Source organism: Trichosurus vulpecula, chromosome 7 (genome assembly GCF_011100635.1).
Source record: "Trichosurus vulpecula isolate mTriVul1 chromosome 7, mTriVul1.pri, whole genome shotgun sequence".
Taxonomy (NCBI): Eukaryota; Metazoa; Chordata; class Mammalia; order Diprotodontia; family Phalangeridae; genus Trichosurus; species Trichosurus vulpecula.
The window spans coordinates 105,142,836-105,157,645 of NC_050579.1; the positions used below are offsets into that span (position 1 = coordinate 105,142,836).

At 39.5% G+C, this 14,810-nt stretch overlaps 1 protein-coding gene across 1 annotated transcript in view; it reads right to left on the minus strand.

Annotated features, from left to right (window-relative positions):
* The window catches only part of ESR1 (estrogen receptor 1), a 454,084-nt gene that overhangs the window by 411,658 nt on the left and 27,616 nt on the right, over positions 1 to 14,810 (minus strand). Inside the window, exon 2 of the mRNA XM_036767141.1 lies at positions 1,953 to 1,965. The gene's annotated coding sequence lies outside the window, so the exon portion shown is untranslated. The remainder of the gene's footprint in view (positions 1 to 1,952; positions 1,966 to 14,810) is intronic.

The window sequence follows — 14,810 nt, forward strand, 5'->3', positions numbered from 1 at the left end:
AAGGGTCTTTCTAGATCTAATATTCTATGAATCTTTGATCCATAGGCTGTGATAAATTAGTTCTGACGGTACAAAATACAATTAACTATTTATCTAAGAATGTAGAGAAACAGCCATAATTTCTCCTCCCTACAACCTGAGTACATAAGGGCATATCAGTTCTTTAAATGAGGGGAGGATTATTTATTTCTTTTATGACAAATTGGATGGCATGATGTAGGGGAAGGAACACTAGACTGTGAGTCAGAAGGCCTGGGTTTATCAACTTATCCATTTTCATGATATAAATTAACTACCTGATGAGACTAATATCCTGTAAAGTTAGGCAAGCTATTTATAGTGGCAGTTTTATGACTAAAACATAAAAATTGGTCAGAAGAAAAGGAATGCTATTTGGCCCCTTCTCATAACAATCCTCTCCCCCACCAAAGGCCATCAGCAAAGGTAACTAATGGTAACCTAAAGTTACTTGAGTCTTGAAATGCCACCTCAAAAAATCAGCATAAGGAGGCAGGGGATGAGGGACAGTACCAAAGACAACAATAATGTTTTGATATACAAAGAGAAAAAGAAGTTTCCTGGTCTTAAAGTACCTGGGCATATGCCACTATGTCCCCAAAGTTGATGTACCCCCTTTTCTTGTCTCATTTCACATTAGACCTAACATGGCACAATGATTTAGCAACGTCCTTTTTAAAGCAAATGGAAATCACCATTTCCTAGATGTGATCAATACTGTCTTGTCTTATATAGCTAGAACTCCTGACTTCATCTTTATGCCATTTCTCCATTTGTGAAATGGAGAAAAAAGGTAGATAACCTCTTTATGGGTACTCATGAATGTTGTCTCTCCAGTTAGACTATAAGCTTCCTGAGGATGGGGGGGGGGGTATTTTTGCCTTTCTTTGTGTCCTTAGTGCTTAGCACTGGCAAATAATGGGCACTTAATAAAATGGGATTGTTGATTTGATTTGACTCAGCCCAATCTTCTAGTGAGAGAAAAAGAAATGAAAGAAATAATGTTACTATGAACATTAGAGAGCAATAAAGAATTCACAAATTAATTTCTCTGGGATCACCCAGACTCCTATTACCTAAGGCCAGCAAAAGGCTGAGGTAGTGTTCCAAAGCAAAGCCATAATTCAAAAGCCAAGTTTGGGGCTAAATGACAGAGACACATGCTTCCCCAGAGATGTGGGGAGAGGTACAAATAAAACATCCCTCTTCCCTGCCCAGAAGCAGAGCCACAGTGGGATCATAATCAAAATTCAGTTATTAATAATTCTGTCAAGGAGTCACTGTGGTATGAGAAGAACTGTACATGCCTGCCCCCTTTCTGAATTGCCCTGGGTTCATATCCTACAATGTTCTTTCCTGGGGCACTTTCCCTAAAGGAGAAAAGCCACTTCTTCATACCCAGAAAAAAAACATTTCTTTCTATTTCTTTTTGCTCAGAGAGCAGCAAAAAGAAGATTTGGAGCCCAAAACAACATGGTTAGAAGAAAAGGTAGAAGAAAGGAAAGAAGGAAGGAAGAATTATGAAGGAGACTCTCCCCATCATGTTTGGCTACTATACATGCAATAATCCCTGGGAGGAGAAGAAAATGACATATTTTCACTTTATGACTAGATTTATGCAAAGATTTTTTTAACCACATGATACTGTTCAAACATCTTGACTAGAAGAGCAAATAAAAAATTCTAATTACTCATAAGAAATTTCAGCTTCCTGGAGTGGAAGTTATTTCAAAGATAGAAAGGATGATTAGGTCAAACATTTCATGGAGTAAGAAACAAAGGCACTTCTTTGTCCTCATCTCACTAATCTCTTCATTTGAGTAGGTCATGTAAGCAACACCCTGGCAGAATTTATTTATATGCTATAAAACACAAGCAGACTTCTGAGTCTTTTCAGTGACATGTCATAGCTATCATGATACACTGCTACTTACCAGAATCAGCTTCCTAAAGGTGAACACCAAACAGGAAATCATGCATCTTGAGACCTAAGTTTTCTTGGTGTTAGTATTATTCGTATAGTAGAGTTCAAATCATGCCAAAAAGAGAAAAACAAAACAGGCAATTAAGAAGTGTGACCAATCGGATGGCAAATACTTACTAAGCACTGACTATAAACCAGGCAGGGGATCCAAATACCCAAAAAAAAAAACCAGTCCTTGCCCTCAAGGAGCTTACATTCTATCAGGGGAGACAATATGTACACATAGGAGTATGATTATATATAAGGTAGCATCTAATGACACAGAGGGTTAAAGAGATATGACCAATGAGGAGTGAGAGAGAAAAAAAGTGAAATTGAAAAGATTTGAGGAATCAAAGAAGTAGACATGAGAAAAGTCGACATAGGAGAGAAAATTGAAAGAATGGAGGAGGGGGAGGGAAAGAGTGTTATGTGAAGGAAAAGAAAAGAAGAGATGACAAGATAAAGCCTAAAGTGCAGGCAAAGTGACAGTATAAGTAATCCCGTCATCACAACCTTCTTCCTGTCCCCAATGTTTCAATTTACTGGCCTCCACATAAACTATCCTAGTTCCCTCAATGACTTTAGCACCCACCTCACTAATCTTCCTCTCCACTAAGTCCCCTTAATTATCGTTAGGGGTAATATTAATATTAACCACACATACACACACACACACACACACACACACACACACACACAGAGAGCTAGTACACAACTAACTGCTCAATCTCAATGCCAGTGACCTTCTTCCTTGACTCAATTCTGTGCCATCTTTAGACCACCTCCATAACCCCATCTTTCATATATTCTATTTCTGTCCATGGTATTACCCTTCGTTTTGTCTCTGATGGTCATCACTTTTAAGTTCTATGGGTCTTCCCTCACCCTTACCTCTCATATTCAGTTACCAAATCCAATCCATTTTACTTCTGCAACATGTCTGGGATCCACACTGCCACAGCTTTAATGAAGAATCTTAATATCATCTACCTGGATTCTTTTGATAACTCACTAGCAGACCTTCTCACTTCAACTCTGTGCTACTTTCAGTCTTTCTTCAATACTTCTGAAACATGGTTCCTGTGCCTATCATGAAACTCTTCTGCTCACAACTTTTCAGCTGTTAGAAAGTAAAATTCAAAGAAAATTCAACCTCTGGCATTTTAAGCCTATCACCATAAGGTACTACTCTGCCTTTCTAGCTTTAATTCATGTTATTCCTGTCCTTGAGCCCTGCATTCCAAAAGAATTGGACTACTCTCTGCCTAAATTCTCCTATATAAGCCTCTTTTTATTCTTTGTATATGTTTATTTTTGTTTATTATGTAATGTTTATTTTTTTTATTTTGCCAAGTTCAAAATTTTTAATTGGCTGAATTGAATTTTAAAAAATTAAATGCTTTTAGAGGATTTAAAAGTTAAAAACTGCATTGAGAGAGGAAGCTCCTTCCACTGATGAAATCACATGTTCTGTTTTAAAAAATGTTTTTAAAACACAAAGAATACCTTGGTATTTTCTTTGGTACCTCCCTCTCCTTTACCTCCCATATCCAGCTGCCAAGTCCTGTTACTTTTACATCCACAATATCTCTCAAATCTATCTCTTCCCCTATTTCCACTGCCACTGGGGTTGCTAAGACAGGTGCTCCTTCTTCCTTGTCTGAACTATTTCAACAGCCACCTAGTAGGTTCATCCACCTCTATCCCTTCTAAAATAGTTTTCATATCACTATCAGAATTCTCTTCCTTCGTCATATATCTAGTTATGTGACTCCTCTGATGAAAGCCCTTCGGTGGCTCACCTGCTGACTAAAGATCAACTTCCAATTCCTGGCTCTCATCTTACTTGTCCAGCCTTGTTTCATACTATCTCCTCCATACAGTCTAGGCTCCATCCAAACTGGACTTCTCATCACTGTTCATACATGTCCCAAACTTTTCTGCTTCCATACTTTTGCTCACACTATTCCCCATACATGGAATGCCCTTCTCTATCATCCTCTTCACTTGTTGAGTTTCTACCCATTTTTAAAAGTCCATTTCTTTAAAGTCTTCTTCCAGGAAGCATTCCCTGATGCCCTCAATTGGTCATGCTCTCCTTCCCCTCAAGCATCACATTATTTTTATTCTTTGCTCCATTCTGATGCATGTCTCATGCATTATTTTTTTTACTGTAGCTATTTATATATACCATTTTTCCTTCTAGACTATAAACTCCATGAGGACATACCTTTTCTAAACTCTGTACCTCACCCAATTCCCAATAGGATGTACTGCCCCTAGACTGATGCCTAACCAAATGTACACTAAATTGAATTGAATTGAGCTGAAATACAAACAGATCCATGTACCACAGTTGGCCTAATAAGGACCTATTTTCAAGTTTGGAGACAGTGCAGGAAAGAGCTTTTATATACATATATTGTTTTATCATTGCCTTTTCTGGAACACACTCGGCATCTCAGTCCAGAGTTTATGTGGCTTGAAGTATCTCTGTTCATTAAAATCCAGTTGGCCCTCTCAGTGAATAAGCACTTATGTTGCCATTTTCTGCTATATTTTCCAAGCAGGGTCGGACTGCCCCAAAGGGCAATCAGGCGTTTTCCAAGGCCATGAGGAGGTAACTTGAACTTTTTGCATTTTCCTAAGGTAGAAAGTAGAAGGGTAAGCATAACCACGCCCTGAAGCCCTGCCTAGAGGCCTGACCTCATGGGAATTTGCCCAGCCTGCTGTGTAGAAGTGGTTCAGGCCAACTTCTAAGGTTGTAATGTCCTAGAAAATGCATTCTTGATATTGCTGCTCTGCTTCGAATAAAAAATATTAAGGAGAAGTACAGGCAATGATTCCTGATTTACATATGCCCATTTTGTGTGTGGCTATCATTTGAATGGCCACACCAGAACAACTAGCCCACCCAGGTAGCCTTGTTGTAATGGCTTACAGAATCCCCAAATCAGAGTTGGAAGGGAGGGGCAGCTAGGTGGCACACTAAGTAGAGCTCTAGCCCTGGAGATAGGAGGACCTGAGTTCAAATTTGACCTCAGACACTTGACACACTAGCTGTGTGACCTTGAACAAGTCACTTAACCCCAATTGCCCTGCCTTCCCCCTTCAAAAAAAAAGAGTTGGAAGGAATCTCAGAGACCACCTAATCCAAACCATACCTGAGCAAGAATACCCTGTACTGCATCTCTGACAAGTGGTCATCCATCCCTTATTCAAATCCCTCCAGTAAGAAAGAACCTACTACCTCTTGGAGCACAATTCAGGTTCTGGAAAGTTCTGAATATTAAGTTTTTCTTGGGGCAGCTAGGTTGATAGAGCACCAGCCCTGGAGTCAGGAGGAGCTGAGTTCAAATTTGGCCTCACCGTGAGACCCTGGGCAAGTCACTTGAGCCCAACTGCCAGAAGAAGAAGAAGAATGAGGAGGAGGAGGAGGAGGAGAGGAGGAGAAGGAGGAGGAGAAGAAGGAGAAGAAAGAGAAGGAGAAGGAGGAGGAAAAGGAGGAGGAGGAGGAAAAGGAGGAGGAGGAGGAGGAAGAAAAGGAGGAATAGAAGTTGTTTTTTTTCTTACATCTAACTTCAATTTCCTTCTTTGAAATTTCTACCCTCTGGTCCTAGCTCTGAATGCTAAGGACAAGGAAAATAAATTGAATTCCTTTTCTACATGACAGTTCTTCAAATAATTAAACACACCTATCACATTGCCCAAAGTCTTCTTTTCTTAGGTTAATCATGCCCATCTCCTGTACCCAATACTTGTATGAAATAGTTGAAGGCATGACCTCAGTGTCTATCAATATCATTCCTAAAATGTGGTTCCCAGAACTGAACACCATGTTCCAGATGTGCTCTGAGCAGAGGAGAGTACAGGAAGAATATTACCTCTTTCGGCCTCTGTTTTTGCAGCCTGAGTTCCAACTCCTTTAACTGCTATCCATTCATAGTAAGCAGATAGACCTAATTCCCTTGCAGTCACTAAGATTCCTTTCAGGCAAACTGTTGCCTAGCCATATCTCTCCATCTTCTACTTACATAATTGATCTTTTCAGCCCATAAAAAGATAATACTTTGCATTTGTCACTATTAAATGTCGCTTTGAGAGAACTAGTAGTTAGAGAACTGACCTTGGATTTTGGAACCCCTGGGTTCGAGTATTATCTCTGATTACATATTGGTTCTGTGACCATGGATGACACTTAACTTCTCAATGCCCTCAGGCAATTCTGTAAGAGTGTAAGTTGCAAAGTAGGTGTGGATTTACATTGGTTGAAGGGGTTTTCTTCATTGGGAATTCTTTACACAAATAAAAATCACAAATACAGCACACCAAAATAAATCATCTCTTATAGACTCAGCCCAATGTTCTAGCAGTTCAAGATCATTTTGGATCTTGACAGTATGCTAGCTATGCCTCCCAGCTTGGTCTTATCAGCTAATTTGATAAACCTTTATTCATCCATCTATGCCTTCATCCAAGTCCTGATTAAAATCTCGATCAACATAATGTCAAACAAAAATCACAAAGGCACTTTACTGGAGACCTTCAAACTTGACATTGACCCACTTTACTCTTCAGTTGTTGAGCCCATGTTGCCATCTTGTCCAAGTGTCTCACTAACATTGAGTTAAACCATATCTATAACTTGGCCCTCATCTGCCTCTCTAACAATGTCAGAAATGAGCAATCACAGCTATCTGGCATGACTTGTTCTTGAAGAAATCATCATGGCTTCTTGTGATCCTGGCTTCCTTTTCTAGATGTTCACTAACTTTCCCTTTAATATTGTGTTTTGCAATGTGGCCAAGCTTCCTAACCTATAGTTTAAAGACTTTATCCTGTGACAGATTAACCGGTTCTGTGACCATGGGTAAGGCAATCAATCTCTCGGTGCTCCTGGGCCACTCCCGAAGACTAGAGCTTTTTTGGAAATCAGGCCATTTGCCTTTATCCAGTCCTGCAGCACTTCTCCCATTCTCCACAACCATGCAAAACTTAGCAATCAAATCTGCCAAATATTTCAGTACTCTGGAATAGAGCTCCCCAGAGCCTAGCTACTTGAATTCGTCAAGGGCAGCCAGGTACTCTTACTGTCTCCCTACTTATCTTGGCTTTCCACTCCTTAGTAGCCATGTTTATTCTCTCCCTTCCAGTCCAAATACTATGTTCCTTGACACAGAAAACAGAAGCAAAATATGTGTTGATTAATTCTACTTTCTTTCCGTTACTCATTAGCATTGGCCCTATCTCTTATTTATTTCCTCCACTTTCTCCAGCATAGGTAAAAAACAAAAATAACTTTTACTTGTCCTTAGTATACCTGAGATTTAGTGTCTTGGCACTATTCTTCTAGGAGCTTGTCATTTTTTACATCTCTATTCTATTACCTGCCTTTGCTTATATCTTCTATAGTGCATATCTTTTTTAAATTGAAATTAGCCACAGAGTTCCCTGCACATCTTTATTAGTCTCTAGACAACTTCCCCTTTTCTGTCTCATTGGAATTGTTTAACTTTATGTCTTCAGAATTTCATTCTTTTTATCTCTTCGGGGGCTGACTTCTCTTGCAGAATTTTAACCCATGGGATCTCTCTGATCCTATTTACTAGGCCTTTGAAACCTGTTCTACAAAATATAAGATGCATGTGTGTTGTCTGGCTTTCCTGGATGTATCACAAATGCTAAGTCAAATGCTGGTCACTTTTAGCAAACTTTCTAGCCTTTCATTATTTGTTTTCATCTTTCTTCCTCCCTTTCTTTCTTTCCTTTTTCTTACTTTCTTTTTTCTTTCTTCTCTCTTTCACTTCCTTTCTACCTTTCTATCTCTTTTTAAATTTCTCTTCTTCCATTCTTTTTCTTTCTTCCTTCTTTCTTTCTTCCTCCTTTCTTTTCTTTCTCTTTCTTTCCTTCTTTCTTTCTCCTTCTTCCTTCCTTTCTTTCTCCCTTTCTTCCTTTATTTCCTTTCTTTCTTCCTTTCTTTCTTTCCTTTCTTTCTTCCTTTCTTTCCTTTCTCCCTTCCTTCCTTTCTTTCTTTCTTCCTTTCCTTCTCCCTTCCTTCCTGCCTTCCTGCCTGCCTAGGTCTCCCTATATGATTTAGGCTAAAAGTGCAGCACTCACTCATGAGCCTGGTCCTATGACTGATTACCATGGAATCTCTGGCTTTGCTCCTTTTCTGTCTTAAGTCAATTCCTTAGACAAACTGGTGGCCTTATACTGCCAGAGGCTCACCATATTGGTTCTAGATTTAGTATGGACACCTAGTTGGCTTAGCCCACTGTAGCTCAGAATTCCTTAGCTTAAGTGATCTACCAGCCTCAGTCTCCTCAGTAATTGGAATTACAGGTGCACGCAACCATGCCTACTTCCTAGCCTTTCTACTTCAGGTGCCAATTCCCCTTTGATTATAAGAATGCTAGATCCCTTTGTTGCTTCTCTGCCTTTAGAAGAAAGAAATTACAAGTAAGGCAAATTAGTATGATAATATCTGGTTTGATTTTGGTCAAAAGAAAACTCCAGAAAATGTCTAGATGCCATATAAGCCTCTATGCCAGCGATGTGATTTCTTTCCTAAATTTTTTATCTATTTCTTCTCTCTGTCCAGATGGTCTGTACTCTGATGATATCACTTCTGTTTCTCCTTCCAGTAATCTTCGCCCAAGTGCTCTCCACCAACTGTCCTCTTTTAGGTCCTGAATTTCTTCATATGAGCATATATATAAAATATATATACTTATATATATTTATACGTATGTGTGTATATTTATACATACACATACATGTGTGTATATGCACATATATATATACACACATATATGTGTATGTGCATATGTATATACATGCACTATGTGTGTATACACATATATATATACATATACTGTATGGTCCAACCAAACAAGCCTTCTTGTGTTCCTCATATCAGTAATTCTTTTTCTGGTTCCTCTACCTTTTCACAGCTTGTCTCTTTTATCTGGAATGCTCTGCCTCCTCAGCTCTCTCTCTCTTAGAATCCTTTTTTCAAAACTCAGATCAAATGTTAACTGCTACATTTCCAATTTCCAATTTCTTTAGCTGCCAGTGCGCTGGACAACTGAAGAGTAAAGTGGGTCAATGTCAAGTTTGAAGGTCTCTAGTGAAGTGACTTTGTGATTTTTGACATTATGTTGATTGAGATTTTAATCAAGACTTGGATAAAGGCATAGATGGATGAATAAAGGTTTATCAAATCAGTTGACAAGACTAAGCTGGGAGGCATAGCTAGCATACTATCAAGATCCAAAGATCCTCTACCTATCTTATTTTTTTTGGATAAGGCATACCCTTTCAGACCCATATTCTAACCACAGGTCCAATGTCACTGGATCTCAGTAACATCTCAGAGAATGAATTTATCTCCAAGCATTCAAGTTGATTTTTATCTATGCTTTGAACATTTATCTACAGACTTTTGATGCCATGGGGTTTAATGATGACTTCTTTTTTGTATTTTCTCTCTTTCAAACTTCCATACACTCCTTCTCTACCCATTGCCATCTTGAGATTCCCATCCCCTTCATATATTTTACTCTCATCTTTTTTCTCCTTCCCCAAATGAAGTCTAAGATCAGCTCCCTTAATTCCCACTCTCAATACTGCTTCTTATCTTGTTCCCTGAAGAGCAGGAAGGAAGAGTAAAGTCCAAAGACTATTCTTCTCTCCTCTCGACCATTATGACACCCTCATTGCTGGTCTCATCTATTGGTTTCATCCAGTAGAGTGGCCAGTTTCCAGGCTGCTTCCTTCCTTCCTTCTTTTCTTCCTTCTCACTATCTCCTCCTTCACTCCAGTCTTGGATGGAGGTGGCTTTTCTCTTTAACAAAGCCAAATCCTCAATATGCATGCTTAATCCCATCTCCTCCTGTATTCCCTAGCAGATTGTGCCCACTATCATCCCTGCTCTTTTATCTTAAATCTCTTCCTATTTTCTGACTCCATTCTTGCTACTACAAACTTAATGTCTCCCCCATTCTTAAAAAAGATAAAACCCTCACCAGATCTTATCATTTCCACTAATCATCATCCCATATCTTTCCTCTTTTTCTTGGCTAAACTCCTTTAAAAAGCAGTCTACATTACCTTCCTCCATTTCCTCCCTGCTCACTCTTTCCTAAATTTTCTTCAGTCTGGATTTTCACCTCATCATTCAACTAAAACTCATCTCTCCAAAGTTACTAATGATCTCTTAATTGCCAAATGTCATGGCCTTTTCTCAAACTTCATCCTTCTTGGCCTCCTAACAACATTTAACACATTGTCACTCAGAAAAATTACTCTCTACCACTCTCTCCTATATATCCTGCCCTAAACTTTCTCCTGAGCTACAGTTTTGTATCACCTAACTACCTTTTGGATGTCTCAAAGTGGATGTCCCATAAGCATCTCAAATTCAACATCTCCAAAAGAGAATTCATTATCTCCCCCTCAAGCTCCACCTCCTTCAGAACTTCCCTATAACAGGTGAGGGCACAACCATTCGCATAGTAATACAAGCTCACAACCTTAGTACCATATTTAATGCCTCACTCTCTCTCACTAACCCTACATGGCCAATCTGTTGCCAAATTTTTCTACCCACATGGCACCTCTCATACATGTACCCCTCTCTCCACTTAAAGAGCAACGACTCTATTTATTTCATCCCTCATCACCTCTCACTTACACTATGTTGGTAGTCTTCAAATTAGTCTCCCTGACTCAAATGTATCCCCTGCTCCAATCCATCCTCCTTTCAGCTACCGAAATGATTTTCCCAAAGCATGTAGGACGATGTCAGCACACTTTCCTTCTCCATCCCAACCCCATCGGTTCTAGTGGCTGCCTAAGACCTTCAAGATCATATATGAAGCCTTTTGTTTGGCATTTAAAGCTCTTTTCATAACCTGACTCTTTCCTACCTTTTCATTCTTCTTATATTCCACCTTCTAACTCTGCCTTTTTGTTTTAGATATCTCCCATGCCTGGAATGTTCTCCCCCTCACCTCTGCCTCTTAACTTCCCTATTATAGAATGTGAGCTCCTTGAGGATAGAGACTGTTTTTCCCTTTCTTTTTCTTCTAATATTTAGCATAGTGTCTAACGAGAAGTAAGAGCTTAATAAACACTTGCTGGTTCGTTTATTGATTGATTTTAATTCAATTCTTTGTGTATCCCAAAGTTCTATTAGTAGTATATATAGTGGGGCAACTAGGTGGCACAGTGAGTAGAGCACCGGCCCTGGAGTCTGGAGGACCTGAGTTCAAATCCAGCTTCAGACACTTGACACACTTTCTAGTTGTGTGACCTTGGGCAAGTCCCTTAACCCCAATTGCCCTGCCCTCCCCCCTGCAAAAAAAAAAAGAATGTAGTCTATATAGCAGCATCTAGGACATCTAAGTGAAAGAGAACAGGGCAGGGGGCATAGGAATCATGGCATCTTTGAGTTTGAAGAGATCTTAGAGGAGAGATGAAGAAAATGAGACCCAGACATTGTGGTTTGCCTAAGGACGTGCAGCTAGTAAGTCAAAGAGTGAGGCTTAAACCTAAATTTCCTAATTCCCGATGTGGTGTTCGTCTCACTTTACCATGCTCCCTTGTAATCCCTTACTTGCTAACAGCAATACCTTTCCTTGAAATGTACTGAAAATTTGCCAAGAGCTGCATGACTACTTCAGGGCAATCTATCAGGTGAGAGCTATGAGACTATATACCGTTCTACAGTAAGTCAGGGAAGGAGAAAAATATTAGTCAAAATTAATCCATGGGGGCAGTGGAAAAGAAAGCAAGCAAGCAAGCTATTCCCTATGGCCCAGTGAGGGCGGTGGGGGCTGGGGGGGAAGAAAGCAGTACATTGCAATTGTGGAGCCAGCCCAGGACCTAGAAAGGCCCCCAAGAGTTTACACAAGCCAGAGGTTCTATGCCTCCTCCTCCTTGCTTCTAATTCTGAAAACTCTGTCCCTATTCCTCAGAGCCTCCCCATTCCTCCTTCCCACTCCTCATTGCAGAATCTCCATCCCATTCCAAACCTGAAGAGCCTGAAGTCTCTGCCTCAGGCCATAGAACTATCACCAAAATTTAAAAACTGGTGGAGTCCCAATTCCCATTACTTGGCAAATGGGAACGAGAATGGTGTTGGGAGAAGGAGGAGGGTGGAGTCATGCTGAGGAGAGACCCAGAGACAGAGAGACTGAGAGAGAAGCTGTGTTCCCCAGGGCTGGCAGTTAAGAGGGGAAGAGTCTAAGAACTGGCATGTATTCTTGATATCTCAAATTGGAACACAATGTATTTCTCCAGAAAGAAATGTTGTCATTCAAGATGGTTAGGTTCTTTCAGATGGTTGCTACAGCACAAAAGAGCTAGCAAGGATGACTGACTGCCATTTTTAACATTTTATATGAGAAAAAATGTGTTCCGGATTTGAAATAACTGACATACACATGATTTTTTGAACCAAAAATTTTGTAAGTTTGGGAACTCTAAGTTTGTAAGTTGGGACCTGCCTCAACCTAAATTTTTTTAAAATGTCATATGCCATAAAAAAACATGAATTCTCAATTCTTTCATGTTACGAAGAATTCAGATTCATTTTGCATGTTTATGGAATTAATTGTAAAAACATGCAAATATAATAACTGGTCATGGAATTTGGAGATGAAGCTACTTACTCTCTGAGTTCTGAATCCTATGGTCCCATGATATATATCAATCTAGGAGGAATGAGTATACATGTACATAGCATAAAATTTAAACTTACTACATGACACCCTTTCATGTACCATATGGTCCAACCAAACAGGCCTTCTCGTGTTCCTCACATCAGTAATTCTATTTCTGCTCCCGCTACCTTTTCATAGCTTGTCTCTGTTACCTGGAATGCTCTGCCTCCTCAGCTGTCTCTCAGAATCCTTTTTTCAAAACTCAGATCAAATGTCACCCGCTACATGAGGCCTTTTCCAATTTCTTTACCTGCTGGTGGCCCTCCCTGCCAAAATGCTTTGTATTTAAATTTAGAAAGATAGATAGATATACATCTATGCATGTACATATCTAGATAGATATACTTTATGCATGGCTGGTTACCTCAATAGAATATAAGGTCTCTAAGGGTAGAAACTGTTTAATTTTTGTCCTTGTATTTGCAGAACATAGTAAGCACTTAATATAATTCTGTTGATTGACTGGCAACTTGATTGAGAATAACTTCTACCACACCTCCACCCAATTCCCCCCCAAAAAATCTACCTTAGAGGCTCAGTGACACTTGAAATTCTACCAATAGAGTTTTATTCCTTTAACTTATGAATTCTTGTCCTCTATTAAAATGCAAATATCTCTGAGAGGTTATTGGACATTTTTGCCTGGATAATCTGAATCAATCTATAAGATTCTTTCCTGAGGGCCACCTTGAAAAGATCTGAGAAGATAAAAGATAAAAGATCTGAGAAACATATCAAAACTTAGTTGTAGGTTTCTTGGGTGGGTGGGTGGGAAAACAAAGTAAAAAAGTGCACAGCAGAGAACAAAAGAAAACTTGCAAGGAAGCAAAGGAAAGATGGACAGTTCTCAACACAACGTGTATTATTTATCATACAGGCTTTCTTCAAATGAAAATTTATTGTTAAGTATTTTCAATCCTCTCTTATGTTCTGCTATGCACATGACATGCTTTTTTTTTCTTCCTTTGTATTTCAATTCCAATATTTAAGTTTATGATATGTTTTGTTTCTTTTCTCTATTCAGTATTTGTGTTTTGGTGTTTGGGTCTAAAATATAATTCTTTTTAAAAAAAGATCTGGAAAGGATAGGAAGGAAGGAAATATGTATTAAATATCTACTATGTGCCAGGCTAGGCCCTTTACGAATATTACATCATTTGATCATCACAATAACCCTGGGAGGGAGGGTCTATTATTATTCCTATTTTACAGTTGATGAAACTGAGGCAGATAGAGGTTAAATGACCTGTCCAAGGTCACACAATTAGGAAATGTCTGAGGCTGGATTTGAACTCAGGTCTTCCTGACTCTAGGCCTAATCTATTAATATCCAAACACTTGGGGGCAAAAAGTGACAACTTTTGAATAAATTGCAGTATTGAGACTGAATGAGAACTATAAAACCAAAGGAAACTGAGAGTGGGAAGGCAAATGCCAGGGTAAGAGCAGTGATGTAATCCTGGTGGTAAGACCCACTTCGGTGGGTAGTTGGGTATTCCAAAACTGCTTCCAGTAGTCGTAGATTCTAAGCCATTTTCACCTGAGACTTTTCATTGCTAAAGTGTGTGGTCTGCTGAACTCTAGGAGTCATCTTAACTAAGCAGTGTGGGACAGACAGACAGACCTCACTGGTGCCATCTGAGGCGGGGCTACAGACCTTCTAGCTGACAAATCCCCACCCTGCCTATTATCAGGACGGAAATGCCTGCCACTGAGGTCTTTCCTACTAGGTAAGGTGTCGATTTCAGAAGACCCCTGTCAAAAGAAAAACATGTTCTCTTAAAAGATCAACCTATTCTATTCAAATGGCCATTTCATGTTAGTGTCCTTCATGCACTCTCAGTTCCAATCCAACCGTCCTGCTAGGGGTCAATGACTTAAGTCCTCCTTGTCTGGAATGTAATTCCTCCTCAACTCTTCTCCTTAAGAATCAGTGGCTTCCTTTAAAGTATAGCACAGGTGCTACCTCTTACAAGAGGCCTTTCCTGATTCCCCTCCCCCCCACTTACTAATTCTATGTGTGTGTCTCTCTCCTCTGTTCTGTGTGTGTGTGTTTTCTCTGTGTGTGTGTGTGTGTGTGTGTGTGTGTATGTTCTCTC